At 41.2% G+C, this 27,418-nt stretch overlaps 1 non-coding gene across 1 annotated transcript; it reads right to left on the reverse strand.

Moving 5' to 3' along the window:
* Nucleotides 1-22,664: 22,664 nt before the first annotated feature.
* LOC121165481 lies at nt 22,665-22,726 on the reverse strand. Its single transcript, XR_005885262.1, has one exon. It is a non-coding gene; the product is annotated as a small nucleolar RNA SNORD43 (small nucleolar RNA).
* Nucleotides 22,727-27,418: the final 4,692 nt, after the last annotated feature.

A 27,418-nucleotide genomic window follows, 5' to 3' on the forward strand; every position in this document is an offset into this window, starting at 1 on the left:
ACTCCACCTGTGACTCAGCTCCCTGTTAATGTGTCTGAGAGGTCCCCGTTACCCACGTGGGCGTCCTGCATGGAATGTCTGCTTCCTCTGCAGCCTGGACCTGGCAGTCATTAGGAGAGAGAGTACACACATTTAAGAACTCGCTCTCCCTTCCCCAGCCCTACCATTCTGCTCTGCACAAACTAAATGAATTTTTTTTAAAACAAAGAAAAAGCCCTTTCCTCAGATAAATGAATGAGTTTTTCCTACTTCAATAATATCTGTTTTCCCTGCTGAATACTATCAACCACTGAGGGATATTAAGCAGGAAAACGCTCTTCTCCACAATGGTTTGTTCCTTGTACATTTTAAATGAAAGCAACTTATTCATTTGCATAACAGATACTTACAGTAGGGTCACAATAGTTTTAAATCAAAACCACTAAAATTATTCTCTTCCATGAACAACAAATTCACTTTCTTTCATTTCAGTAGAAAAAAAAAATGTAACTGTAGAAGTACCTAGATTCTAAAATGACCACGACACAACTTAAAGGTCCATTAACTTGTCACGTTTTAAATATGGTGCTCAGGAATTTTTCATTAATTTTTAAAATTTCTTTTCATTCTCACCAAACTTCTGTCCCAAATCAAATATAGCACTATCCTATGAAGAGACCATGGAATTAATGCACTTACTCAATCAGCTTTCATTCAGCTCACCAGTACTTGTTCAGTGACCTGTACCTCAAATGGCCCCTCCGGGTTACCTAGCAAGCATAACATAGTCTCTAACTTTGTCTTCCATTCTCTCCGAAATTATTGCCCATATGTTTCCTGCGTGGGAGCTTTGAGATCAAGAATGACTGCTTCAGTGCATAAGGACTTCCAAGACCTCACCCGAGATGCCCACAGTGTCCCTTCTGCCAATCCCCACTGTGCCAACAGCCGGAACTTACTCAGATCCAACCAAAAAGGTATGTAGGTTTCCCTCTAGCCAGCAGAAACAGTGAAGACTGCAAACTATGTTTTGAAATGGGCATTGTCTAGTCTCAAGTCATAAATCATTTACAGTCCTCTCACATGCAAAACACACTGACCCTCAAAAAAAACAGTACAACTCTAAACTCAAAACAAAAGCCTATGTAAAATTGTCGCTGAGATGGCCAATCTCTGACAGAGCTTCCTGTGCCCCCAAGATGACCCCAGTCCATGAATAAAATGCCTTCTGTAAAACTCAGTACAGGAGAACCTACTGGTACTTCAGCCCAGCACTCAACACAGGCACCCTGATTGCCTCGTCTTAGTGGACTAACAAGGGCTTATGAGTGGAGATATTTCCCATCATTCATGAAAAGAAAAAAAAAAGAAATTTAAAGTATTTTGGTGCAAAGAAACACTGAAATCCAGGCGTGGACTTCTCATGCTACACATTCGTCACCAACTTGCTGAAGTTTCCTCATATACATGGATTTTAAAAAAAAAAGTTTTTTCAGATGAAAACTTATCTTTTAGGTCCACTTTTTCATGAACTATTATTTTTAAAATTTTGATTGCAATAAAATATTGACACACTTTGGAGGGCGACTGGGCAACTCTCAGAATCTGTATATACAACATCAACCACGGAATCTTACATTTGTATCATCTACAATCCCAGCGGACTTTGCTAAAGGATCTAATAGCCACTCCTTGGCAGTGTAATTGTCCGGAAGAACAAGACCTCAGTTTCTACTGTCTGTGGGAAGACAGAGCTGTGAACACAGCTCACTGAATCCCACTTACAGCGACCAACCTTCAGCAGTTTCTACCTGAGCCCCTATCTTCACCTGCTCAAATCCCTTTGTCCCTTAAAATGGTACACCAACTCTGCACAGGTCAGAAGGGAGCTCAGCAGTTTCCCACACTCATAGTACTAGATGCCAAATAAAATCTGTTTTCCCCACTCTAGTGTCTGCCTCTATTTTTGACATGCTTCCTATAAAAGCCCCAAGTCTTAAACCTATTATACTACTAACTGTAATTCCAGGATACTGTCCTGTAGATGAGTTCAAGACACCATGAAATAGATGAAGCACAGTCACTCGAATGTTGTGTCTTTCACTAGAAAGGACCTTGAATTAAAAGAAGAAATTCTCCTTTATTTTCACAAGCAAACAACAGAGGTAGGGCACACCCACATAGCTGTTATACACAATCTAGGGAGCTACACACTGGTACAGGTTCGCAACAACCCTGAAATTCAGCTGGACGCCTCATCAGTTTTTCCTGATTTGGGTACAGGTCTTACCTCCAATGAACACTACCTCTGACCACTAGCTCAACATAGTACTTTCTTGATTCTTATGAATGGAAGACTCTTAGTTTTATCCTTGGGTCAATTTTTCTTTTTCTTAAGAAATAGTCCATGTCTGAGCTAGGACTTCCTTTCCTCTTTGCTGCCTATAAAATATGGTTTCCAAAGTCCTCTTATCATTTTATGCTGTCTATATTTCCTTTGCTCCACAGTGATAAAACGCCCTTAAAACTTCTGTAGATATTCTATGTATCAACTTGTGAGTGTACTCCATCAAATAAAAGCTATGTTAATAATTCTCTTAAAGTAATGCCCCCCCTCTTCTACCTTGGATTTTCTCTAAGATTACTGTGGTAAAATGCCCCTGGGGTTCTTTGAAAGCCTATTACTGAACAGAGAGGCTAAGCGAGAGCCGTCATCAAAATCTGTGGAAGCCCATTTGTCCGCTTCGAAGAGATGGGCAGCATCTCTCCTGAAGTCATTCTGGACCTTCCATGTTACCCCGGATGTTACTTGAAAGTATAGCTTCATTTTCTCCTCACATTCTCTGTGCGTCTTTTTTCTACATCGATTAAGAAACTAAAAGAAAGGTCTTGGTCAAAGTCATCCATTCATTTGGTAGATACTGTATTTTCCCCAAGACAAATGACAGTGTTGCCAACATTTCCACTATCACATAACAGCGGTCACTTTATGTTCTCTCTCTGATCATAATTTCCTTTCTGTCCTGAATATCTCATCCAGTGGCCTGCAACCCTATCCTTGAGGCTTTAGGGAGAATCTCCAGAAATCCTTTCTTCTGTTAACTAACTTTAAGGGTCCTCCCAGCTTATGCCAGCTGTCCAGTTTGAAAACTAAACCTACATGCCTTAAGATGCTGATAACAATAGAATCTCATTTAATGATACTAGATTTATGTTTGAGTTATTATACTTTATTAAAATTGGTGACAAATGATTGTTTTATTATGCTAACAGATTTTATAAGCCAGATCTTTATCTGGAATGTTGTAACAGAATCATAGAAAAAAAACCAGCTCAATAACAAAATTGTTTCTCACCACTCTGGAAGTTGGGTTGTCCAAGATCAAGGCACTAGCTGTGTATAAGGAGCAGATAACATGTATATAACACGAACCCTATATAGTAGCTTTAGTACTGTATCTGCACATGCATGGCACAGAGCAGGAGGACCAAGCTGGCTGTTCCATTTCTTACTTAACCCTTGCTGGTCATCTGGGGCTTTACCTGATAATCTAATTATCTCAAAGACCCTTATCTCCTAATATCATCACATTGGAGATTAGGATTTGGACATGTGCAAATGATGTCTCTGGCCCATCACACTGGTCTGGTCTCATGATGGTTGATGTTCATGGGAAGACACAACAATGGGAGTCAATCTCACTACAGATTAGAATGATCCTTGGGCTTGTTTGCTCACAAGGCTGGTGCATTGGCTAGGACAAACTGAATAATGGCAATGGCAACCAATGTACTTATGCACAGCCTATGCATGTGAGATTCGTTCTGCACAATGCTACACTGTTAATGCAAAAAATATGATCAGCCATACTCAATAAACTTACCAATATATGGCTAAGAAATTCATTAGCTTATTCAAATAATTCCCTCACATACACAGACATATCTATTATTCACTTAACATAATGGAGGACACTAATGATATATAAATGTGATTCAGGCTCACATTATTTTTTAAAAAATGCTTTGTGTCCCATATCTAAGTAAATTTTAAGGAACAATAATGGATCAGTTGTTTCACAAAAATACTCCTAGGTAGCCAAGAGCATGAGCTTTGTGCTTCTAAGGCTGCCATGCAGTTATGAAATTTTAATCAAGTTATCCAGATTCCCCGAGCTTCAGGGTTTGTTTTAAACATGTTTACTGACATGATTTATAAAGAGTAGACTGCACTCATTACATTGTAAAAGCTGATGAGCTTCAACAGATATTTATGCAAGAAGCCAGTGAAATACACACCAAATGAAACTAATGTGACACCCAAAAAACAAAACACTGCAATCTCACACTCCCCCCAAATTTTATGCTTTTCAGTCCATCTTTTCCTCCAGCCTGGCTCCATGCAATTCCTGATATACATAACAAAGATTCGTTTCATTTTCTAAGATTTTTGACTCTTTGAATACAGACATTTTATATCAGCTTTCTTTTAGAGAGACTAAGAACTTTTTAATTCCATCAACAGTATGTAGATCTTCATACTGCATTCCTTTTTATTGTGAATAGTCATTTCATAGGCTTAAAGTACTTGGGTTATCTGTCAGTGGAGACACTGTTGTGGTAACATTCAACACAAGACTGATAAAGTCACAGGTAGATCCCACGGCAGGGAGCTGCAGGTTCTCCTAGGTCTTTAGCCTAGCCTGTGCTCAACCCCACCTTAGTATGTCCAGAAGCTGAGACCTGCAGTCAAAAATAAATAAATAAAATAAAAGCAAAAAGATCCTCCTCAAGATTTGAATGCTTCTCGCTCTGTTGAGTTTTAGATTAACTTGGACCCTATTCTTCCTTCCCCTTTCTTATTTCTCCCATTGGAATGGGAATTGCTCTCCTCTGCCTGTAACACCACTGTATTTTGGAATTATATAACTAGTTTCACAGATATGGCTGAAGAGAAATTGACCTCTGAATCTCTAAATGAGCCTCCTTCAAGTCTGACTTAGGTGAAACTCTGCACTTCAGAGTTGATGGTGGAATGAGTCAAGACTTTTAGGGAGAATTGATAGAAATAATTACTTATTTTGCAGGCGAAAGAGGCATAAAATGGAAGGAAATATTAGGCTCTGAACATTTACGTTCATGCAAAATGTGTATGTTCATATAACTACTCCAAGACAGGAAGACAGAGCGAGGTTTGGAGGTTGTGCCTTTGCAGGGCAGCACCCACAAGAGGCCCTAATAACTTCCCACTAGATCAACTTCTCAACATCAGCACAGTAGGGACATAGCTTCTCTCATGGGGACAAACCATCTCCTAACAATAACTATAAACAGAAAAACAAAAAGCAATCCGCACTGTAAAAAGTGCTCACAAGAAAAGAGACTGAGGTGAAACAGGTCACATTCTAGTTTGGAGGCTCAAGGAAATACTCCTGGGTTAAGTGGCAATCAGATGTATATTAAAGAACAGAAAAGATTCGTCATGAGGAGAGCACAGGCAAGAACAGAAGCAAATGAAATGAAATAATACTTGCAAATTTATTTTAGACTCCGAATAAAGAAATGTGTGGTATGTTGTAGATACTGACAGAATGACTTGGGTGGTTGTGGGGTAGAGAGAAAATGCCACTAAGAGTCTGTAATAAACCAGGGGTCAGATAATAGCCTTGTAGGGCATGGAAAAGCATTTTGTTTTATCTTACATTCAGTGGGAAACAACTACAGAATTGCAGACAAAGGCACAGAATGACAGGATTTATATTTGGAAAGATAAACACAGGTTTCTATGAAACACAATGGATTATGGGGCCAATAATCGAAGTGAGGAAAAAAAGACTATGGTTCTATTTCATCCAAAAAATTGTCTTGTGTACAGGTGAGCACCCGGAAGACAAGACTTATTAGTCATCCACATCATGTGCTAACGTTCAACTGGCAGTGAAAACAGAGCTGTGAATAAATTGAAGATATATTTGAAAGGTAATTAATAGGAATTATGGATGGAATAAATGTGCATAATGAGGAAAACAGTGGGATCAAGCTGGATTCCTAGTCCTGTAGATGCAGCATCTGCCTGGAAGATTGTTCTGTTTATTGGAATGAGTAAAATGTTAATGGGATTTGCCACTGTGCGCTCATTAACCAACAGGCATGCTGACTTTGAAGAATCCATAAGACAATTAGGAAGGAGGGCTCAAAGGGGGAGTTGAAGAATACAGACCTGAAATCTGAAAGAGATAGAAATTTAAAATTCACCACTGTCATTGGTAAACACGTATATGTTCATGATTACACTGACCTTAGGAGAGATACAGAGAGTGAAGATGAAAGAATCTAGAATTGAAATAGAAGTCAACATTTGTAGACAGATGAGGAGGAATCAGCAAAAGAGACTCGGAAAGATTATCCGGGATAGGCAGGAAGCCAGAAGGGATTTTTTGTCATAAGAAATAATTGGACATTATTTCAAGAAGAAAATTAATGATGAGAAGTTGAACAGAATACAAACAGAGAAGGATTCTTTTTACATGGAAGTTACTAGCAGCCAGAGAATAGTTGTAATCTGATGGTGAAAAATCAGATGACAGTGAGTGAATAGCACCAGGTTAGAGGACCCAATGACAATGAGATCACAAAAGGAAGCAGATCTTAGAAAGTAGCTGGAAATGAAGTGTTTCATTCGTCCTTGCTTTAATTTTTTTAATGACTTATTTGGGAGGCATTCATATATACACAGAAAACGAGGGAGATAAAAAGACAGATATCATAGCAGTGTTGGTTTTTATATGTTAACTTACTTCTGGGGTACCCACGACAGTAATCCAGTGCAGCTGAAGCCAGAGTGGAACCTCAATCCAGATCCCCCATGAAGGTGGCAAGGACTCAAGTATTTGAGCCAGCACCTGCTGCCTCCCAGGGTGCACACTGGAAGGAAGCCGGAGCTGAGAGTGTAGCTAGCACCTTAAGCTAGGCACTCCAGCATGGGACTCAGTGGTCACCAATGCCATCCCAATCCCGAAGCCAAAGGTCTAATCCCATGATTCATCTTTTCTGAAGAGGGTGATAGTTTAGCTCATGATTGCATTCTGATGGAAAATACCCAAGAAATCCTAAAGTTATTTTAGCAGAGAGAAGAGCCAATCAAAGGAGGCAAAGTCCTTAGGAGGTAGGGGGCTTGGGGATCAGGACCCTTCAGCACAGAATTCCCTTTTGCTCTCACTGCCTTTCAGTGACCTTGCCAAGCTTTTTCATGGCAATACCAGCAATAAGATTGACCTATGGTCCAAAAAAGGAAAAGAAACAGCATTGGCATGGGTATTTATCATTCAGACTTTAAGAAAGGACATAAGATGGGTTACAATAGACATAAATGTGTTTGAACCAGATCACAACAGTAAGACATAACAGGGCAAAGAGTGGAGGAGCTTGAAATGTGTTCAAAAACAGAGTTAACAGAAGCCAAGAAAGCAAAAGGCCAATTTAATGGATTGAATAATAGAATAAAGTACCATTATTAAAGCCATTGTAAAATAATTAAGGGTGACATTCATTATGATAAATTGTTCAATAAAAATATGAGTGGTACTAAAGAACAAATGTCTCCTATGAAAGTTTACAAAACATCCAGAGATACTCTTTCTTTTTAGATTTATCTATTTTTATCACAAAGTCAGACATACAGAGAGGAGGAGAGACAGAAAGATCTTCTATCCGATGATTCACTCCCCAAGGGACCACAATGGCCACAATCCGAAGCCGGGAGCCAGAAGTTCTTCCACATCTCCCACATGGCTCAGGGTCTCAAGGTTTTGGGCCATTCTCGACTGCTTTCCCAGGCCACAAGCAGGGAGCTGGAAGGGAAGCGGGGCTGCCAGGATTAGAACTGGCGACCATGTGGGACTCCCGCAGGTTCAAGGCGAGTACTTTAACTGCTAGGTCCCTGCGCCGGGCCCAGAGATACTCTTTCAAGGAACAGTTTTGAAAATGTTTCTCAGAAAAAAAGAACTGAAGACTCAGTTACAAGGTACATTCCTGAATACATTTCAGTGAAGGGTGAAGTCTCTCTCATTCAGGTATCTATCAGAGAACTTGAGGGATTACCATTTAAAAAAGCAAATGATTCTTGAGGAAAAGATTGGTCTGCTTCCTCTTCCAGTCACCTTTCTTTTATCTCTGCAAAGAATCAATTGTTAGGGCGAGCTGGGTCTAATCCGGGCCTGGGAGTATGTCCTTACCAACTGGCCTGAGGTCTACCGGAAACACAGGACTCTGAAGTGACCTTCCCAAAGCCCTCATATCTACAGAAGAGGCTGCAGTTGTTACTGCCAGGAAATAAGAAGTCTATTCACCTTCTTGGGCAAGACGATGAGGTGGCAATGCCTTCTGTGTGTCAGTTTAGGTGACTCTTGGAGCCAATTGGAAGGAACAATGCATTCTGTTACTGTACAAGATGAATATATTCCAAGAACGTGTTGAGTACCCCACACCATGGTACTTGTGTCGTGGATGGTCAAAGGAGCAAAGCTCAAGGGGTGATTTCACATACGGCAAAAAATTGTTCAGTTGCTTGAGCAATCTGCTAGGTCCCTTTTACCTGTCCGCTAGGAGATAAGCTTGAAGAAGGGAATGGTGGGTTACACATTTTGAGGGGGAAACAGACTATTTTACTGTTATTTTTCACCTTTGAAATTGTTCTGAGGATCTGCTGTACTAACAGCAGCAAAAAAGACAGACCTATGTGATGAAGAAAAAGTTAGAAAATCCTTTCCTCATTCAATTCTGCCGTTAGTGTTGCTCGCCCTTGAACACCTCACAGCATTTAACCTGCTGTGGTTAATTGCTCCAGGTTCAAAACCCAAGGTGCACCGGCTTCTTCCCATTAGTCCATCAGAGAACCCATGAGCTAGCTTCAGGTTCCAGTCAGTGTGCAGGGTATATTGGACTGGGTAATAATGGATATTTACAGGCATTCATTTGAAGCACCTAATTGCCAGAGCAGTTTCTCTTGATATAAAAGAAAATTTAAAGTTAAGCTATACTTGGCCTAAATGTAATTAATTCAGAGTTCTAGTTTCTCAAAGAAGGACTGAAACATACCAACTACCAGACTGGCATTTGAATAGAGAGGAGCACGATTTTCCTCTTTCAAAATGATAAATTAAAGAAAGGTAATGCTGGCAAACTCGTGTGTGCCAATAGTTGCTCTGATGATGATGATGATGATGATGATGATGATGAGCTGGAGAATGAAGACACCAAAGACAACATTACCAAGACGACCGCTGTACTGATGCTCGTGGTGGTAATGATGGATTTCAGAGTGATGGGCTGTAAGATTTTGGAATCCAGCGCTGTTTAACAAATTGTATTGTCAGCAGTGACTCACATTAATGGAGTCATTATCAGAAAATTGCATATAATTCCTGTTATTGCAAGTCCTCAGGATAATATGGCTGTTCTGCTAGGAGATTTAGAAGCTGCATGCCCTGTGTAATTTTGGAAATTGCTCTGATATTGCTCCTGTGGCTACAGAGCTCAGAGCAGGCCCATCACATGTACAGCTCGGGCTCCTCAGGACAGCGCCCTGAATCACCTGCCTGGCTGTCAGCTCTGGTTCTCTAACAAGAAATCCCCTCATTTATTTAGCACACCCAAGTCTCTTACTGACAGTTAGCAGTGCAAAAGGAGTAACATGTTCATTTCACTCTAATTACACTTGAGAAAACTGCCCCACTTCAAAATTATAACATCAAAAATTACCTGCTACCAGGTCTTTAGAAGGAGAACTGGTCAACCTTCACGGGTCGTATGGCTTCTTTCATATGCTGGCTCTCTGGCTCTTCTCATCACACACTGGACTATGGCCGTCCCTTAAAATCATTTCCCCCCTTTTCTTAGATAGTATCTCCCTTCAGATAAATTCTGGTTGCAATATTTTACTATTTTTAATCTTCCAGGAGGGAAGCAGTCATGTCCTTCTCCCTGTCCTTCACACCGATTTGTCTCTGCTTCTCATTATACAGAGAGAGTCTGCCTAAGTCGTGGTGCCTGCTGCCAGTTCTATTAAACTGCAGAGAGAACTGCCAGGTCACAATTTATGCTGCAATATCATAAAATTAACTTTCATGCAGAAATCCTCTTCCTTCGCTTTTATCCATTTTTATGCTTAAGAAATCCTGATGATTTCTTTTAGAAGGATTAGTTGTCTTTTCCTTTGGAATTGACAAGTTGGAGAGAATTTTAGCTTTAAGAGCAAGAGAAAATAGCATAAAAGCACCATTCAAAATTTCCTGCTAATGATTACAAAATTCTTCCCGCCTTATTGCATGAAAGCGGAAATCTCTGCCATGGAGTCTGGAGGGAAGGGAGAGGGGAGAGGCTTGTGCGAAAATTGATAGCTTTTTAGCCAATCTTCCCCCAAGGATCTCCATCCCTTGTGAAAGGCACAGCTTCTTCTTACTACTGCCTTGGGGCTTGTCACCAGGCATTCCCTCCGTAGTGAGCTAGGATGTTGGGCTCTTTTATCTTGTGACCCCATCAAAAAAACTTGTGTTGGGGAGCCTTACCATCTTCCACTGCCTCTCCCGGCAGCCATCAGGCTCAAGGCTGGACGCAGGATGCAGTGCAGGCCTTCAACAGACTCACAGTTGCACTCAGCATCACCAAGGACAGCCAAAACTTGTGACAGGAACCTCTGTCTTCCAAAAAACTATAGTAACCACTCCTCCCATTCTCTTTTCACTATCAAAGAAAATGCTCTCTTCCTACATGCAATGTAAGAAAAATGCTTTTCATGTATGTTGAGCATCAAAAAACAACTGTGCTTATAGTCAATAATGCAAGTTTAAAGTTGCTCTCTGAGTGATAAATGTGGCATTTGGTGATTTTTGCATACTCTGCTACTGAGGCTCACTGGCAACAGGAATACTTATTCTCAAACATCTTCTCTTGAGTCAACATTTCTTTCTGATATAAGAATAATTTATGATAAATAATAACCATCACAAAACTAACATTGTACTTCCAAATTATCTATTTTTCTGAAACATGTGAAGAATGTATTTACATATAAAACATCGAATGGAATATTACTGCACCGTATGAGTTTCACACACAGAACGCTGACTTGGAGACCAAACCTTTCATTACCTACAGCTTAAAAATGCTTTTGAATGTGATACAATTACTAGCCTGCTTCTAAAGGAATATTCTGCAATGTTGTTACAAAGTGTCATACAACATTTACCACATAATAGTGAAAAACTGGCAGTACTGACCTCTAACCATGACTACACACATTAGTCTACAATCACCCTAAGCCAATATCTGCTAAGCTTACATGCATCGTGTATATTTCAAAGAAAATAACAATGTAAATCAACTCAAAAAAAATAGATGAACAGAGGAAAGCGTCGATGATCCTGCAAATCCCACCCAGCCACTGCAAGCTAGATAAATGTCTGACCTGACTGAAAATAAATATAACAAGCATGCATTATGTTCTTTTCTCAAGAGCAATAGCTTGAAGGGATCGCATGCCAAACTTCCTGATTAGACAAACATCCCTGAGCTGAGCTTTGATCTAAACAAGATCTGCAAAAGAGTCTTCCACTGGGTGGCATGACTGAAGCTACTTAAAAACGAACGCAGGTACTAAGTCATTAATTGAACTAAGTGTTTCTGAATGGGCTCCAAGTCCAGTGTGATTTACAAAGATGAGATTGCAGTTGGAAGCCAGAAAACAAATATGTTTTCTGCCAGCTGCACTTAAATAGTTAGTGAACTTCTCATCTGAGTCATAGGTCCATGCTAAATTTATCCTTCCCTGTAATATACAGAGGAGGGCATAGCTACATGAGGACATGCTGCAGAAGCAGTGTGAGCTTTCCTACCAGTCACACGCCAGGACCATGCCACACGGGGACAAGCAAGTACTGTTCCACTAAAAGCAAGCTGTGCTCACTCACCATTCTAGAAAACAACTCATTACACAAGGAAGCTGCCCACATCTGACCTCTGCATGCGTATGTTGGCAACATAAAAAGGATATAAAGTCAGAAACTGTGGAGTTTGTTTGTGCCTGTCTGCATGAGTGTATGTGTTAGCTTGCAAACAATATCATGGTCTTGACAAAATATACATCGCCGGTTTGTGCCATTCAGTTTGTTGTTCCTTCCAGTTGCTATTCCTGGTTTATGGTGGCTTCCCCATGCCTTGCTTGAATCAAAATGTTTAGCAGTTCTTTATGCTCTGTATGGAACTTCAGGAAACTTTTCAGACACCGCAGGCCCATGAACTCATTCTTATTTAGAAACTTCAATAGTCCGTTTGTGAGCCTTTCCTATAGAACAGGCTTGACTCAACTTTGTGTCAAAGATGCTCCTTAAGAACATCAAATTCCTTAAATACATAGTCAACACAGAACGTGTGGTCCATAGCTTACTCATATTTTTTCCAAGCACAATCACAATGACTTACATATCATTGTTCCAAGTTACATATTTAATGAGGTTAGATCTATATTAAACTAGCCATTCTTCTGGTAGGAAAGCCCTCAAAACTTCTGCAGCATTGTGACTTGTCAAATCAGAAATTACTAGTTATGCGAGATTTATGGTAATTCCACCACTGAGGATGCCTGTGATTTCTCCCCGCATAGACCAGTGTGAAATGTCATGATTTTGGAATATGGGGACATCCCGGCCCTGGGAACATCCTTTCTAAAAATCCTTATTTTCAACACTCACTCAGTGTCTCAGTTTTCTCATCAGACTTCTGCAGAATAGTCTCTAAGAGACCACAGGCAAGTCAATTTTTTCTCTTTGGGTTTCTACTTCCATGAGTTTTCATTTTTTTGACAATGTTATAATCCATTGCCTCCCTTGATCAGAACAACAGAAAGAACCTAAAATAGGAGAGAAACCCTCCGTTCTGCCTCTTTTCATCAAGAACACAGACAGTGATCACGCCCCAACCGCTTGACTCCCATGGGAGTGCGCCACAACTTGAATCTGTTAATGAGATTATTCCATGAATTCATTGCACATTCTAGAATATGTCTTTCATGATGTAATTTCTGATGGCCAAAATGAATCGAGACTACCAATTCCCTGAGCACATAGGCCATGTTTACATTGAGAATACACATGTTTTCCACAGTCAAATAATAATAATATAATAATGCAATTTAAAAATTTTTCTAGGGCCTGGTACGGTGTCCTAGTGGCTAAAGTCTTTGCCAGGATCCTATATGGATGCCAGTTTTAATCCTGGCAGCTCCATTTCCCCCCAAGCTCCCTGCTAGTGGCCTGGGAAAGCAGTTGAGGACGGCCCAAAGCCTTGGGACCCTGAGCCACGTGGGAGACGTGGACGAAGTTCCTGGCTCCTGGCTTTGGATTGGCACAGCACCGGCCATTGCATTCACTTGAGGAGTGAATCATCGGATGGAAGATCTTCCTCTTTGTCTCTCCTCCTCTCTGTATATCTGCCTTCCCATAAAAATAAAATAAACCTTAAAAAAAAAAAAGAAAAGAAATGTTCTGAAGTTGCCTGTCTTCATGCCTTGGCCATTGTGAACAATGGCTGGCCTCACCATTCTGCTATCCCAGACCCACCAGGACTCCATATAGGCAGGATGAATATCTGAATGGCAAAAACAGCTACTGGAATCACTGCCACAGGCTCGATTCTTCTCTATAACCTGCTCCAGAAACGTCTCCTTTCCACATTCATTTGAACAAAAGTACGTTCCCATAATATCCCATTGTTACTCATTTTGTTCACCAAAAGAATGACCCCTGTTAATTTCCTCTGGACATCCACCTGCGATCACAATGTAATACCTCCACTTCTTTGGGATAAAAAAATTTCCACCTTTTTTGAGTACAAAATCCTCTTGCCTCCTGCAAAAATCAGAGGGCTGGTTTCAAATGGCAAAACAGTGGTTTCATTTCATTAATTAATTCATCAATGCAATAAAACCTGTCATTTTAACTTGTTTCTGAGATTCCAATCAAAGCCTAATTAGCATAAACATTTCAACATGCGTCCTGTATTAGCAGCAGGCACCAGGAAATGAAGACTTCCAGCATAGAGGGGAAAAGAGGCAGAAAAGGTCATTCGTGTAGCCAAGCGGGTAAGTTTTTTTTTTTTTCATTGAAAATGAGCATTCAAGAAAATGTTACAATTTGAATAGTAACAGAAACACTTTGTATGGTCTTTGATGAGTCAGCAGATCTGCAAAATCTTTCAATCTACCTGCAAGGAAATCTATGTGATGGTCAGACATGTACAAAGATGTCAGCTAATTAATCGGGAGTAAGAGTACCTGTAAACTACTCGAAGAAGCTGGGGCAAGCCCGCAACTCCTAGCTGGGACACTGCAGTGGGCATCTACATAAAGACTGGAAAGCCGTGATTCCTGAGGTGCTATTAGCAGGTGCGTTAGTTAGCTGGTAGCAGGAACCAAGCATGTCTTAGAGGGCCAGTGCATCTCCTTTGTTGCACCACGACTGCAAGCCGTGCACAAGCCCCAAAGGTTGTTAACCTTTGCAACTCGAGGTGGGTTAGGTAAATCCAGTACAGACATGAAGAAAAATTACATAAACTGATCGGTTGCCTGTGAAGAACAGAGGATTGTAGTTATTCACAACAGATGGCAGCAAAGGTGGCCTAAGTGCCTACAGCCCGATTTGACCAAGGCCCAGCCTAGATTTCCAGACACCCTATAAAAATAACTCAAGGGGGCCCGGCAGTGTGGCTTAGCAGCTAAAGTCCTTGCCTTGAACACGCCAGGATCCCATATGGGCACCTGTTATAATCCCGGCAGCTCCACTTTCCATCCAGCTCCCTGCTTGTGGCCTGGGAAAGCAGTCGATGACGGCCCAAAGCTTTGGGACCCTGCACTCTTGTGGGATGCCTGGAAGAGGTTCCTGGTTCCCGGCTTTGGATTGGCATAGCATCGGCCGTTGCGCTCACTTGGGGAGTGAATCATCGGATGGAAGATCTTCCTCTCTGTCTCTCCTCCTCTCTGTATATCTGACTTTCCGATAAATAAATAAATCTTTAAAAAAAAAAGTCAAATATTCTGACAGCAAAAGGACCTGGGAGATACAATTCTTGCACCGTGACATCCCAGTTCTGCATCTGCAAGGCCAGGAAGAACAGGCACGCTTTGCAGCTCTGCCCTACAACTCACGCCTGCAATGTCAGGAAGCCCTCTCCATTCTCAGCTCCCCAGGCTCTGCACTGCTCCCCAGGCTTTAGCCAAGACCAAACGAAAAATCCTGCCCTCATTCACCATCTCCCCCGCCTGGGCCATGGCAACCAATTTCACAGCTTTTCCTCAGAGCAATCACAGGTTCCCTCAGCCTCATTTCTGAGCTTGATGCCCTCAATTGCTGCCCGTTTCATATCTATGTCAATGCAGAACTGTCTACTTTTATTTGAACATCTTGGACACATGGAAGTGAAGTCTTGGCCTTTTCCTCCACGTAACTGCTCTGAAAGCCTTATGGATGGCAAGCTACTTTCTTGTCTCCCAGGGAGGGTACCATTAGCTCTAACCCACTTTCCTCCAAATTCTGTATAACCAGATCTGCGACCCGAACAGACATCTGTTTCTTGTTTCACAATCCGTAATTTTCAGCTTCAAAGTTCAGTGCCAAATAAGATCTTGCATTGTGGGGTAACCTTTTGTATCAGCTCTTCAGCAGCAATTAAATCCTGCTCATTTGAGACCCAAAAGCAAAGCCAAGAAAGCCCAACACAGGACAAACAACAGGGGATGGGGGGGAGTTGAGGCTCCCTCTGCACAAACCACCAGCGCAGCGATGTCAGACGGCACAAGTGAGAGTCAGGCGTAGCGGGGAGAGTGCCGACCCAGCACATTGGGTGACGCTGTCAGGAACAGAACTTACTAAGATACTGACTCTTGGATTTACATAAATGCAGTCTAACTGTACTGCATGCTGGGTCTATTTCGTTGAGTGTGTGTGTATATATATATATTATATATAATATATGAAACAGAACAAGATATTCAAGGAGCCTGAGCCAAAGTTTATGAATAATGGCGCTGAGTGGGAACTCTTTTTTTTTTTTTTAAATCAGAATCTATGCTTTCTCTATGTTACTCAATATTTACCTTTTCTTTATTGGCATCTGTACAAAGGAGCTACCGCTCATGGAAACACAAATGCACACAGCTCAGTGAGCTGCCAAACCCCTGTCAACACCTAACTCACACAAGTCCCAGAGAGCTCAATGAAGCAGACCTTCTGCTCATCCTGTCCTCACTGTGGTTTAATTATATAACCATGGGCCTGGTGCGATGGCCTAGCAGCCAATCTTCACCTTGCATGTGCCGGGATCCCATATGGGCACCAGTTCTAATCTTGATGGTCCCACTTCCAATCCAGCTCCCTGTTTGTGGCCTGGGAAAGCAGCTGAGGACAGCCCAAAGCCTTGGGACCCTAAACCCACGTGGGAGACCTGGAAGAGGCTCTGGGCTCCTGGCTTTATATCAGCTCAGCTCCAGTTTTTGCGGCCACTTGAAGAGTGAATCAATGGACAGAAGATCTTCCTCTCTGTCTTTCCTCCCCTCTGTATATCTGACTTTCCAATAAAAATAAATCTTTTTTAAAAAATTATATAACCAGAACCAAAAAAAAAAAAAAGTGGGTGGGAAGTGCTCCTGGGGAGTGAAAAATGTACCATTTGCCCTCAGGAGCTTAGAATAAAATTGGGTAACAGCCAAAATTCAGGTAGGGATGGGCACATGAAGCAGCTGTTCTGAGGCTGATTAACTTACTGCACCCCGGGTCCAGCACAGTAAGCCTACTAGCTAAAGTCCTCACCTTGCTCATGCCGGGATCACATATGGGCACAGGCTCATGTCCTGGGTGCTCCACTTACCATCCAGGACATGAGCCTTGTGGCCTGGCAGGACAGTCAAGGACGGCTCAAAGCCTGGGGACCCTGCACCCACATAGGAAACCCAGAAAAGGCTCTTGGCTCCTGGCTTTGGATCAGCTCAGCTGATGTGGCCACTTATGGAATGAGTCATCAGATGGAAGATATTCCTCTCTGTTTCTCCTTCTTTCTGTATATCTGACTTTCCAATTAAAAATAATTTTATATATTATATATAAAAGACACTACATCCCAAGTTAGTGTGCCTGGTTCAATTCTCGACTCTAGTTCCCTGGTAATCATAGCAGTGTCAGCGACAGCTTGAATAACTGAATCCCTGCAGTGTTCGTGGAGGGCTTGGTTCTGCATCTTCAAGGTCAAACTGAAAGGAGAACGGACCCCGTTCCCAGCTCTGTCCTACAACTCCCATCCGTGGTGGCAGGAAGCCCTCTCGGTTTTCCGCTGCCCACTCTTCCCGTTGCTTCCTTGCCTCTATTCCTGAACCCAGGGCCATTGTGGACATTGAAGAAATGAACCGCACTGAATGAGATCACTCTATCTCTGCCTCTTGAATCAATGCATAAAATAATTAAAAAAAAAAAAGCTCATCTGGAAAACAATGCCACTTTGGGACAAAGAGATCACTGTATACCACAACAGACAAATGACTAAATTCTTGGGGAAGGGCCTTGGGGAGGGAGAGTGCAGTCTAAGTCGGCACATCAAGGAAATGCAGGATGAATGAATGTTTGGTCTCTGGAAATAATTGTGGAGGCAAAGGGACAGTGATGGATACTTCAAAACAGGAAGTTACACAGTCTAATTGCAGGAATGAAAACTCCACAGTGCTGGCCAGGGACAGGGAAGAAATCCCTCTGGCTGAAACATACGTTTGATATTTCAGGGCTAGACAAAGAGGAGTTAGGGAACTGATGATAATGCATCTCAATTGGAAGGCTTGCCAACGTGAATTATTTCATGCTTAGCAGGGCCCAAGAAGAACCGGCCATGCAAGGGATACCCACACTGGTAAGAGCAAGGAGAGCCTCCACAGTGTGAGCCCATGGCATGCTTCCACACCAACATCACCAGAAAATCTGAGGAACCCAGGGCCTGTGCACCTTTGAGCACAATTACTAAATCCACAAGGAAACCAGAAGCAGGCTCGGCTGCGTCAAGGGAATTTCCTTTGGAGACAGGCCAGGGACTGCACTAAAGATGACAAGAATTAACAGTCTTAAATGATAGCTTTGATTTCCACTCTCCTCGCCCAATACTGCTGCCATGAAAAAAATCAGACAAGACACTTTGGGAAATCAAACAGATGAGCTTGACCTAGGTATACCTCAGAATAACCCAGTAATTGAGAAATGACAGGGGTCATGGGCACTTACACGCTGTAGTGGTGTGCCACACAGACAAGAAAGCAATGGAGCTTTACATACTGAACAATTTGTTATAGCCACAAATCTCAAAATAGTTTGTTTGGGCGGCAACACATGGAATTTTTGCAGACATTTCTTCCACTCAGAATGATCAACAGGCGTGTTGTTGATGGTCTGGTATATTGAAGCGGGAATTTTCTTTCTGTGTTCTGTGAAAGGACAGTACAGGGCCATTTCTCACCCTTTGCTTGTGCATACCTTACGTCTTGAAAATCTTAGCTTTTTCTCGACCTCTGTCAAAACCTCTTCCCAGGGCTCTGTTTCTGTCCCTGCTCCTGACACAATTCAAACATTGCTCTTAGGGTTAGAGCCAACTTACCCATCATGCTTGGACCATCATACTTTCAGGAGTTCATGGAAATAGTTTAATTTCCCACTGAAATAATTTTTAAAGTGCACTTGTAGGTCAAATACAAGCTATTAATATACAACACTAACATTTATATATGTGCCAGTGAAGTTATAAAATATAGATATATGTTTAAATGAAATAAGTGGTCCAAGAAGGCCATGGTGCCAAGGGCAACAGAAAGTTACAATGGGAATCACTTCACAATGCAGTATTTCTGAAATTAGGGCTTTGTCTCTGTCACTCCTCCATTCTATTTTATTTTTGTGGCAAATCTGACAAACACCATGTTCTAGATCTTAGGCCTATCACTTTCAAACTCATCTCGTTATCAAGATGACATCCCAACTTGTGCCTGTGTATCAGTTGAAATGATCTACCACCTATTCTAGTCCCAGGAAGTCACCATATGGCTTTCCAACTTTTGTTTCTCTCCATTTCCTCGTTCCTCTGTCAGAAGCACTAATTTCTCCCACTCACAGCTACTGACATCTTGCCTCTATTCAGATCCCACTGAAAATACCATCTCCTCTGAGAAATCTTCCCTGATTCCATTACCAACAAGAGCTTGCCACGTGTGACATCTTCATCTTGCTTTCTCATGAGCTGTTCCATCACACAGTGCCCAGTTGTATCTTACTATGGCTACCTGTCACTCTGCTCCTGGCATAGCGTCACAAGTACATTTTTCCCTCATGGAGACACTATGCAACATACTCTTTTCACCTTTATTCCGCATTTTAACCCAAAGTATCTTATTATATCTTCTCATTTAAAATACCCAATATTTTTCCAACACAGGCAATATATGTGGCAGCATCTGTGTCGTCTTTACCTGCTTACCACTGTTATACTAAATGAAAAGGAGACAAATTTCTAACAAGGACAATGACCTCTCATCCCTGCCCTTTCCTGCCACTTCTCAGACTTTGTTGCGACAGCACATTATATTAGGTAGAACACTGACTAGGAATAAAGAATTTTGCAACTCTGGGCCGAGTCTGAAATGGACAAAGACCATCCTTTTATGACTCACCTCATTGGGTTTATAAGCTGGCTTGTAGAAACAGAGAACATACAAGAGCTAGGGCTATGAACTTGGCAGTTCTGGCATTCTCCAGTTTCGTGCCCCACTGAAGCTTGTCTTAAATTAGGAAAGCTTTCCTAGGGCCTTCTCAGTAGACAGTGAGAGAGTAAATGCCTGCTGTGGACTTCTTCTCGAGGCGAGCAGGCAGTAAGCTGGGTCTGCAGTGCTAACATTCATGAGTTTTGGTACGGCCCAATCATTCCAAAAAAACCCTTTTAGTTCCCTGTACTGTTCATATTGAAGCATAAGGAAAACAAACCCTTAAGGCTTACGGGATACACCTAAGAGGGTCCTAAAAGACTTCCCAGACTTACCTTTCGAAAGGTTTTGAGAGAAAATGCATACACACACACACACACATTCCCTTTCCCCCTCTCACTTTCTCAAGATTCTCACCACGCTCAGATGCAATTTTTATACTGAGTGGCCACTTGGAACTCCCACAGTTCCAACCAGAGTCCCTGAGTTCAAGTTCCTCTGTTTTTCTGATTCAGATTACTGCTAATGCCCAGCATAGAAGGAAGCAGATGATGGATTATGTGGTTGGGTTCCTGCCAGGCAAGTGGGAGACTCATATTGAGTTCTAAAGTCCTGGCATTGGCCTAACACAGCCCTAGGTGTTAGAGGGGGCATTGTGGGAGTGAGTCAGAGAAATGAAAATCTGGTTTGTTTGGTTTTTGTTTTTCTTACTGCCTCCCCAACTGCTTCTGTCTACCTCTCCAAGAAAAACTTTAAACAACCGAGGAACAATGCATGGAATGTCTCCACCGGCCCATTTAAGGTCTTCTGCTGGCTTGCTGCATCTGTATTTTGACTTCAATTGTAGAGATCTGTTTTCTTCCTTTTCTTTTTCTTTTTTTAGTAATTCCAGAGGCAAGACAGCTGGAGACTCCAGGGAATACGATGTTTTAGAAAAATATTCTGTGATACGTCCCTCAGAGCAGAAATTTGTATAGTTAATGTTTTAGAATACTGTGTAGAACCCTGAGCTTGCTTTGTTTTTATTCACCATTTTTCAGACGCTCACTGCCAACCCATCTTAACAACCTAAGGTAACTCAGATCCCATGGGTTTGCTGTCCTAATTTTTCTAACCAAAGAAAAATGCTAACTACCATTCATCACCACAGATTTTCATGACCAAGGTTGAAGATGCCCTGATCCATCCATTATCTTTATCCTTGCCCCTTTGAAAGCAATAAACACTGGGCGGGCAAAGGAGGCTGTCATGGAATTGCTCACAGCCCTAAATTGTGTGAAACCCGTCCCTGGAATCTCTTTAACCCTTTGCAACCTGAACATCAATGACAAGATAATTATTTAGTACTCTCTCTAGGCCAGACATTTCCCATACGTTTTACAACCATTTTCACCTTTATCATATTAAACCACACATACAGAATAACTGTTCGTTTTGTCATTTTAAGGATGGAAGATCTAAAGGTCAGAGAGACGGCTGGGGTGCAGTCACATAGCTGAGGGGAGAAGGTCCAGGGCCGACCATCGTCACTGCCGTGATCCTGCAGCCCCCTCTTCAGACACGTTCGTCTGATTCCTCCCATACTTCATGAGCTCCTTCAAGGTAGGTCTCATACACCATTCTGCCTTGTATCCCTAGATGACCTGGAGTAGATAGTACACTTTTAGTCTCAGTTTAACACAACCCTTCATCCTAGAGCATCAAATCAGGGCTGTGTCGTCAAAGGTTTCCTGACTGTGTGAGGTTGTGAAGATGTGTAAAATGACAATGGATAGATTTGTGTTGTTCACTGGAGCTGCCCAGCATCTAAGTGGAATGCTACTGGAATGCTGCGGTTCTACAGCATGGCATATGAGGACTGAGATGATACCATTAGTCAATGTTGGACACAATGGGAAATTATAAGCGATGGGATTATTCTAGACTCAGAAGAATGACTGCTTCGAATAACTGGGTTCTGGTCTCTTTTCCAAGCTCACCCAAAGGCAGTGGCGGATCTCACCCCACCTCTCCTTCCATTTTCCATTTCCACTAATGACAGAAAGATTAACTTTAAGGGGAGCTCTTTGTCACTGATATTCTGACAAGAAATGTACATTGCTGATTGCCAAAGCTCCCCTACTGACCTGCCGTTATTCTTGGAAGGAAACGGGCAGGAAACAGGATGTAAGAAAGAGGGTGATTTCTGGTACAGTCACTCATATAGAAAAGTCATTTCAAATTGCACTAGGTGCTTCAATTGCCCTATTTTCCTGAAATTAATTCTAAATTTTATGGGTACAATTTGTTTCCCTTAAATCTCTAATTATGCTTTTAACATTCAATCTTTCAAACTCTCAACATCAGTGACTTAATACGGTGTTATCAGGAGATGCAGTGGAGCTGGGCGTGGGGGTGGGAGTTGTAAGAGCACAAGTCGCACCTGTGCTCGTGATGGCTTGAAATTGATGTCCCCTGGAGAAAAGCTAAAAGAAAAAAATCTAATAAGTCACCAAAATAGACTAAAGTAATGTCTGGAAATTAGTATTTAAGGTATTAGGACCAGGGACTATGAAAGGGCTTCAGAGCTAAATCACAAAGTTGTATTTAAACCTGCTGAATATGGGGTGATAATGGGATTTCCAGGCCAAATGAAAAGAAAAACAGAAAATGGAAACATCCTCATATGGCAACATATACATGGATAAAAAGAAATGATAAGGTTGGAAAGAATGACATAAAAACTAAGAAGACATGTAATAAGCCATTCAGAGACATGGGGGAAGAAAGCTGAATCATTTAACTGCTAAGGAAAGGAGATGAGAATGAGTCCTAAGCACTGGATTTTTTTATTGGATCATCATTAAGTCCCCACTGAACAGCCATAATGCTTCTACTTTTTTCATTATTTTGAGGGTTTTGGGAGATGCTTGATCATCAGAACATGACAATTAGCACAAAGTCTTTGTCCCTCCACCCATATGTTCATTATCTTTGCTCCTACTTGTTAACAGTGTACCAGCTGAACTCTGCACCCCACAACATCCCTTAGCCTCAATAATCCTCTCTCCTTTCTCTCTCTCAATATGCACACACACACACTCTTCCCATATGTGCTGACAATCTGCTGCATGGTGCTATGTCATAGCAATCTTCAATCGTGCTACAAGGTTTTAGGTACAGAGACCAAACAGATTGATGAAGGTATAGAAGGCTTCATGATACAAACAGCTGGGTTTCTTAGATCATGGGAAATTAACAGTGAGAAACAGTGAGGCAGAAAAAGTGACAAGCCAGTCAAAGACATGGGAGGAAGGTCAAATATCCTTCCATAAATGTTTGGAGAGATCGAGAAGTGTGCCAGTCATTCCTCAAGGATATCCATCCTGTAGGTGGGAGGCACAAATTCAGCAGATATGCTATCTGTCCTCTATAGAGTTACCCGCAGAGTAATCCATGGGGCAGGAAACAGCAGCTGTACAGTAGGAATAAAGGAATAATTTCCACAAAGCAATAGAAACCATCTTCGAACATAAAAACTCTACATAAGAAAATATTCTGTGGGACCTTATGGAAATGAAAGAAAAAAAACACATAGAGTGTTCAGTGAAAGTTCCTCAGGTGATAGAGGCCGGCAGCTGGAGTGCAAGGATGAACAGCTGTCACAAAGACAGCAAAATTAGAGCTGTTAATAAAGAGGACTATCTGAGAAAGGTTTTTAAAGTCAGGGTGATACAAGAAAATGACAACAGAGAGCCCACCTGGCGGAGGTGATGAGGGAAGCAGAGGGAGCTAAGTAGACCATGATGTACTTAACTGTAGATATTTCCCATTATGAAAACAAGCAGATAATAGTCAAGGGTTTCAAGCAAAAAAAATGGACATCGATATGACTGGTTCTGATCTCACAATTTTAACATGATTTTCATCATGACTTCTTCATGACCTGTATCTTTTTTTTTTCCAAAAATGCAAAAGGTAGAAAAAGAAACATTTCCTGCCGTTTCATTCCTAAATGCTGTGCATTTGGGGGAACGCATTTGCCAGCCTTTTTAGGAGAGCATGGATCAACGCTCAACCAAACTTCAGGGATGACCATTTGAAGATCCATAGTTTTCCCATTACAGAAGTGTTCCTATCCACACAGGTTAGCCACTTAGAAAACTGGCATTGACAGAGGTAGGTAACAGTTAACTCAGCCCCTCCATTTGCAGCATTGCTTCAGAGGGTTTGCTCTTCAAGCAGCGCCATCACATAAAACTGTTATCCATCATGCAAAAAAGCACTGAAGCAGAGGACTCGAACACCCACTTCTTAGCTAGACACCACAGTATACTTCCTTCCTCACTCATCTTTCAAGTCTTAAAATGAAAGGCATATTTTTCCTTCTAAAATATTGCATTCCAACTATTTATCTTACATGGAACTGGAAAGTTTGATAAGATTGTAAGAGTTAGAAATATATCAGAAAGGTTAATGAATATATGTTTTAAGCTTATGTCAACATCTGTACAAACTTAAGTAAAACAAAAGATCCAACCAGAAGAATATTATTCCTCATTTTATCTCTTCTCCTCACTTCCCTTGCATATGAAACAAATATAACTCAAGATTCGCACTTCAAGAAATAAAATTTCTCTCATCCAGAGATGAACTTGAGTGTGACCTCAGAGAATTCAGAGTTGACACCACGTTAGTCCTTTAATAAACTGGACTCAGCAATAACTGATCTCAAGAAAAATTCAATCAAAACCAAAGCCTTATCTTTCTTTAAAACAGGACAGTTGAGAATTGAATGTGATGTCCTGGAAAAATCAAAGAAGAAATAACATCAACTTAGTTTGTTCCTGAAAACAAGCAACAAGAAATTGATGGCATTTCACCTGTGGTTTTACTACACAAGATTCTGGGCTTCCAAGTCACGTCATTTGACTCTCTTCAAAACTAACACAGATGGAGACCAAGAACAAGGATCCATGATGGTGACATTTCTGGGGTTATTTCGAAGCAAAATCCAACGAGCCCTTGGAACCAATGACTATTAGTTCTTTGAACAGCTACTAGTTTTCCATATCAAGTCTTCAGTCCTTTGTCTCAATTTCTCTCCCTCAGATGTAGGTCAAGAGATCCATAAAAAGAAAGTTACAAAAATGACTGACTTTGCAACATTCTTCTCATATCTTGCCTTTTGGTTATTAATATAAAGAGTAGATTTCATGTATTTCATAGGTATAATTCTGAGAAGATAACCATACTTCTTTTCTATATCCCTCAACCTTTTTTCCATCTATCCTGCTTTTTTTTCCTAATCTTTACAAAAACATAATTTTAGTCCACTGTATAATCAAAGAATTGATGAACCACTAACTGTAATATTCAACAAGTCCTGTTTGGCAACATTTGTTATGAAAAAAACTGGCTTCTATCCTACATCTTTTGTGACTTAAAACATGAATAGTTACATGGGCAAGTGAACTTCTAAGGAATTACAAAGGATTTTTCATGCTCATGATTCTACCACATTCACAGATAATTTTTATGAAAGATGAAACAATTAGTGGTAGTGCTGTGTTCTTTGACTATTTTGGAAAAATAAATTAGAGCTGAGAGTACTCTAGCCTTATGGCGTTACTTTCCTTCACTGTTATAACATACTTTATTAAGCAGGATAAAGTTTGAAATTTTGTGGAACCCATATTCATTTACCTAACTTAACCACAAAGTATGCTAGACAGGCAACATGGTGATCACGTGAACATTCTCATGCTCTTTTGCAATGTCAAATGCTGGTTTAATCCAGAATAAAGTTTTCACCCCAAACAACCAATCTTCTAACCTGACATATGAAATGCAAGAGGGCTTTAAATTATTCCAATGAACAAAAGGAAACCTAATGCTTTATTGGCTATTGAATAAAATACTGAGCTATTTCACTAAATCTGACTGGTGTCATAAATGTTTTGAGAACTATGGGAATCACTGTTACATGAAGATGGAAAAGTTTACATGTCTTCCCTAAGAAAGAGATGAGTTAAAAAACACATCCCTTTATGGCAAACATCATGACTTGCATACATCAGTGGTATTATGCAAATTCAAAGGAAGAGAACTTAGTCTATATGAGGGTCCAAAGATTATCCAAGACCTAACAGTCTTTAAGGATGAGTAGAGACAAGCCCAAGAAGCATGGGCAGACACATAATTGTGGCAGTAAGGCATCATGACCAGCAGAGGGAAAGGGAGAGGATATGGTGTTCTGGGAAATCAAACCGGAGGACTTCTACTGTGAAAGAAAAAGCCAGAAAAAATTTTGTAGAACAAAGAGTATCATTCAAGGTCTCCTTAGGAAACAGAAAAGAGCAAAATTAGGGTAACCTAAATAAAGTTTTGAGAAATGCTTTATTTAGCAAGGGACGTGCAGAATGTGCAGATGGCAAGAGGTAATGTGAGTACCCTAGGAGCCACTGAGAGGAGGAGTCAAAGGAATGAATGGAAGTTGAGGCAGAGGCTGCCTGGGGAGGGTGGGAGTGGAGGCTGGATGCAAGGGTACAGTCCACCCCCTGCAACTCTGCATGCACTGAACCAGTAAAATCTCTCCCTTCCCTTGATTTAGTCCGAGGCCACCTGCAGCGAGAGGACAAGGTGGCAAGCACTGTCCCTTAGGAGAATGCCCTCAAGGGAGCTCACTTGGAAAAGGAGACAGCCAAGGTTCCCAGCTAAATTTATAAGACCAACAAAGAAGGAGTAGACGGAGTGGTCCCAGCCTAAACTATTTCTAAATTATTTCATTTTGAAGTCGCTGTCAATAGTCCCCTCTTCCCCACGTAAAGCCTTAACAGACCTTGACAGATTGTGGTAACCCACGTTTTTCTTTCCAATTTGCCCCCTTATGATGCAATCATGGTCAGTTGAATGACTAGTGGGTTCCTCCATAGGTTCTGAGATCTTGTAGAAAAAAATCCCATGAATCTATCACCTTTGTATTTCTGATGCCCAGGATGAGTAAATGATCATCTAGTTTTGTCCAATTGGATGCAAATCACTGTATGCATCACATGAAAAATTCACCGTATCAGGGAACTAGGCTGGATATAAAAACGCTCTGTACCTTCTTTAGCACTAACCCATACCTGCATGCATTTGCATGTGAAAAGCAGAGATTGTTTTGTGAACCAGATGATGTAAGGAAGTGCAACTACCTGAAAACCCATAGCCTAGTCACAGGTCTAGAGAGATGCAGACATTGGCAGGAAACATCCCCCTGGTTAACTCAATAAAAAGCCAGTTTTCAGAAGCATTCAGATTCACTTGCAATAAATCCTCACTTCGCACCTGTAATCTCAGGATGGCCAACAGAACCTCACCAAGCAGCATGTTAGGATCTCAATTACAAAGAAATTGCAACTGGATAAGGCCAAGAATGGTAGGCCTAAACAAAAGTTCTCTTGATTTCAACATTAATCTATGCCTTACCATATTATAATGACTTCTTGAAAAATGAGATTTTACTCATTCTTTCTCTCCATTTGTCTTCTCTACACATAGACATAATATATAGATATGGTATGTAAAAGAGAATGATTCAACTGGAGTCTCTTAGAGATGTTTTATCTAACTATATATCTGTCAAGATCTACCACAAATTGATTTTAGAAGTTGGGGAAGGGTACATAGGAAATCTTTTACTAA

This window comes from Ochotona curzoniae, unplaced genomic scaffold (genome assembly GCF_017591425.1).
Source record: "Ochotona curzoniae isolate NIBS_2020 unplaced genomic scaffold, NIBS_Ocur_1.0 contig_883, whole genome shotgun sequence".
Taxonomy (NCBI): Eukaryota; Metazoa; Chordata; class Mammalia; order Lagomorpha; family Ochotonidae; genus Ochotona; species Ochotona curzoniae.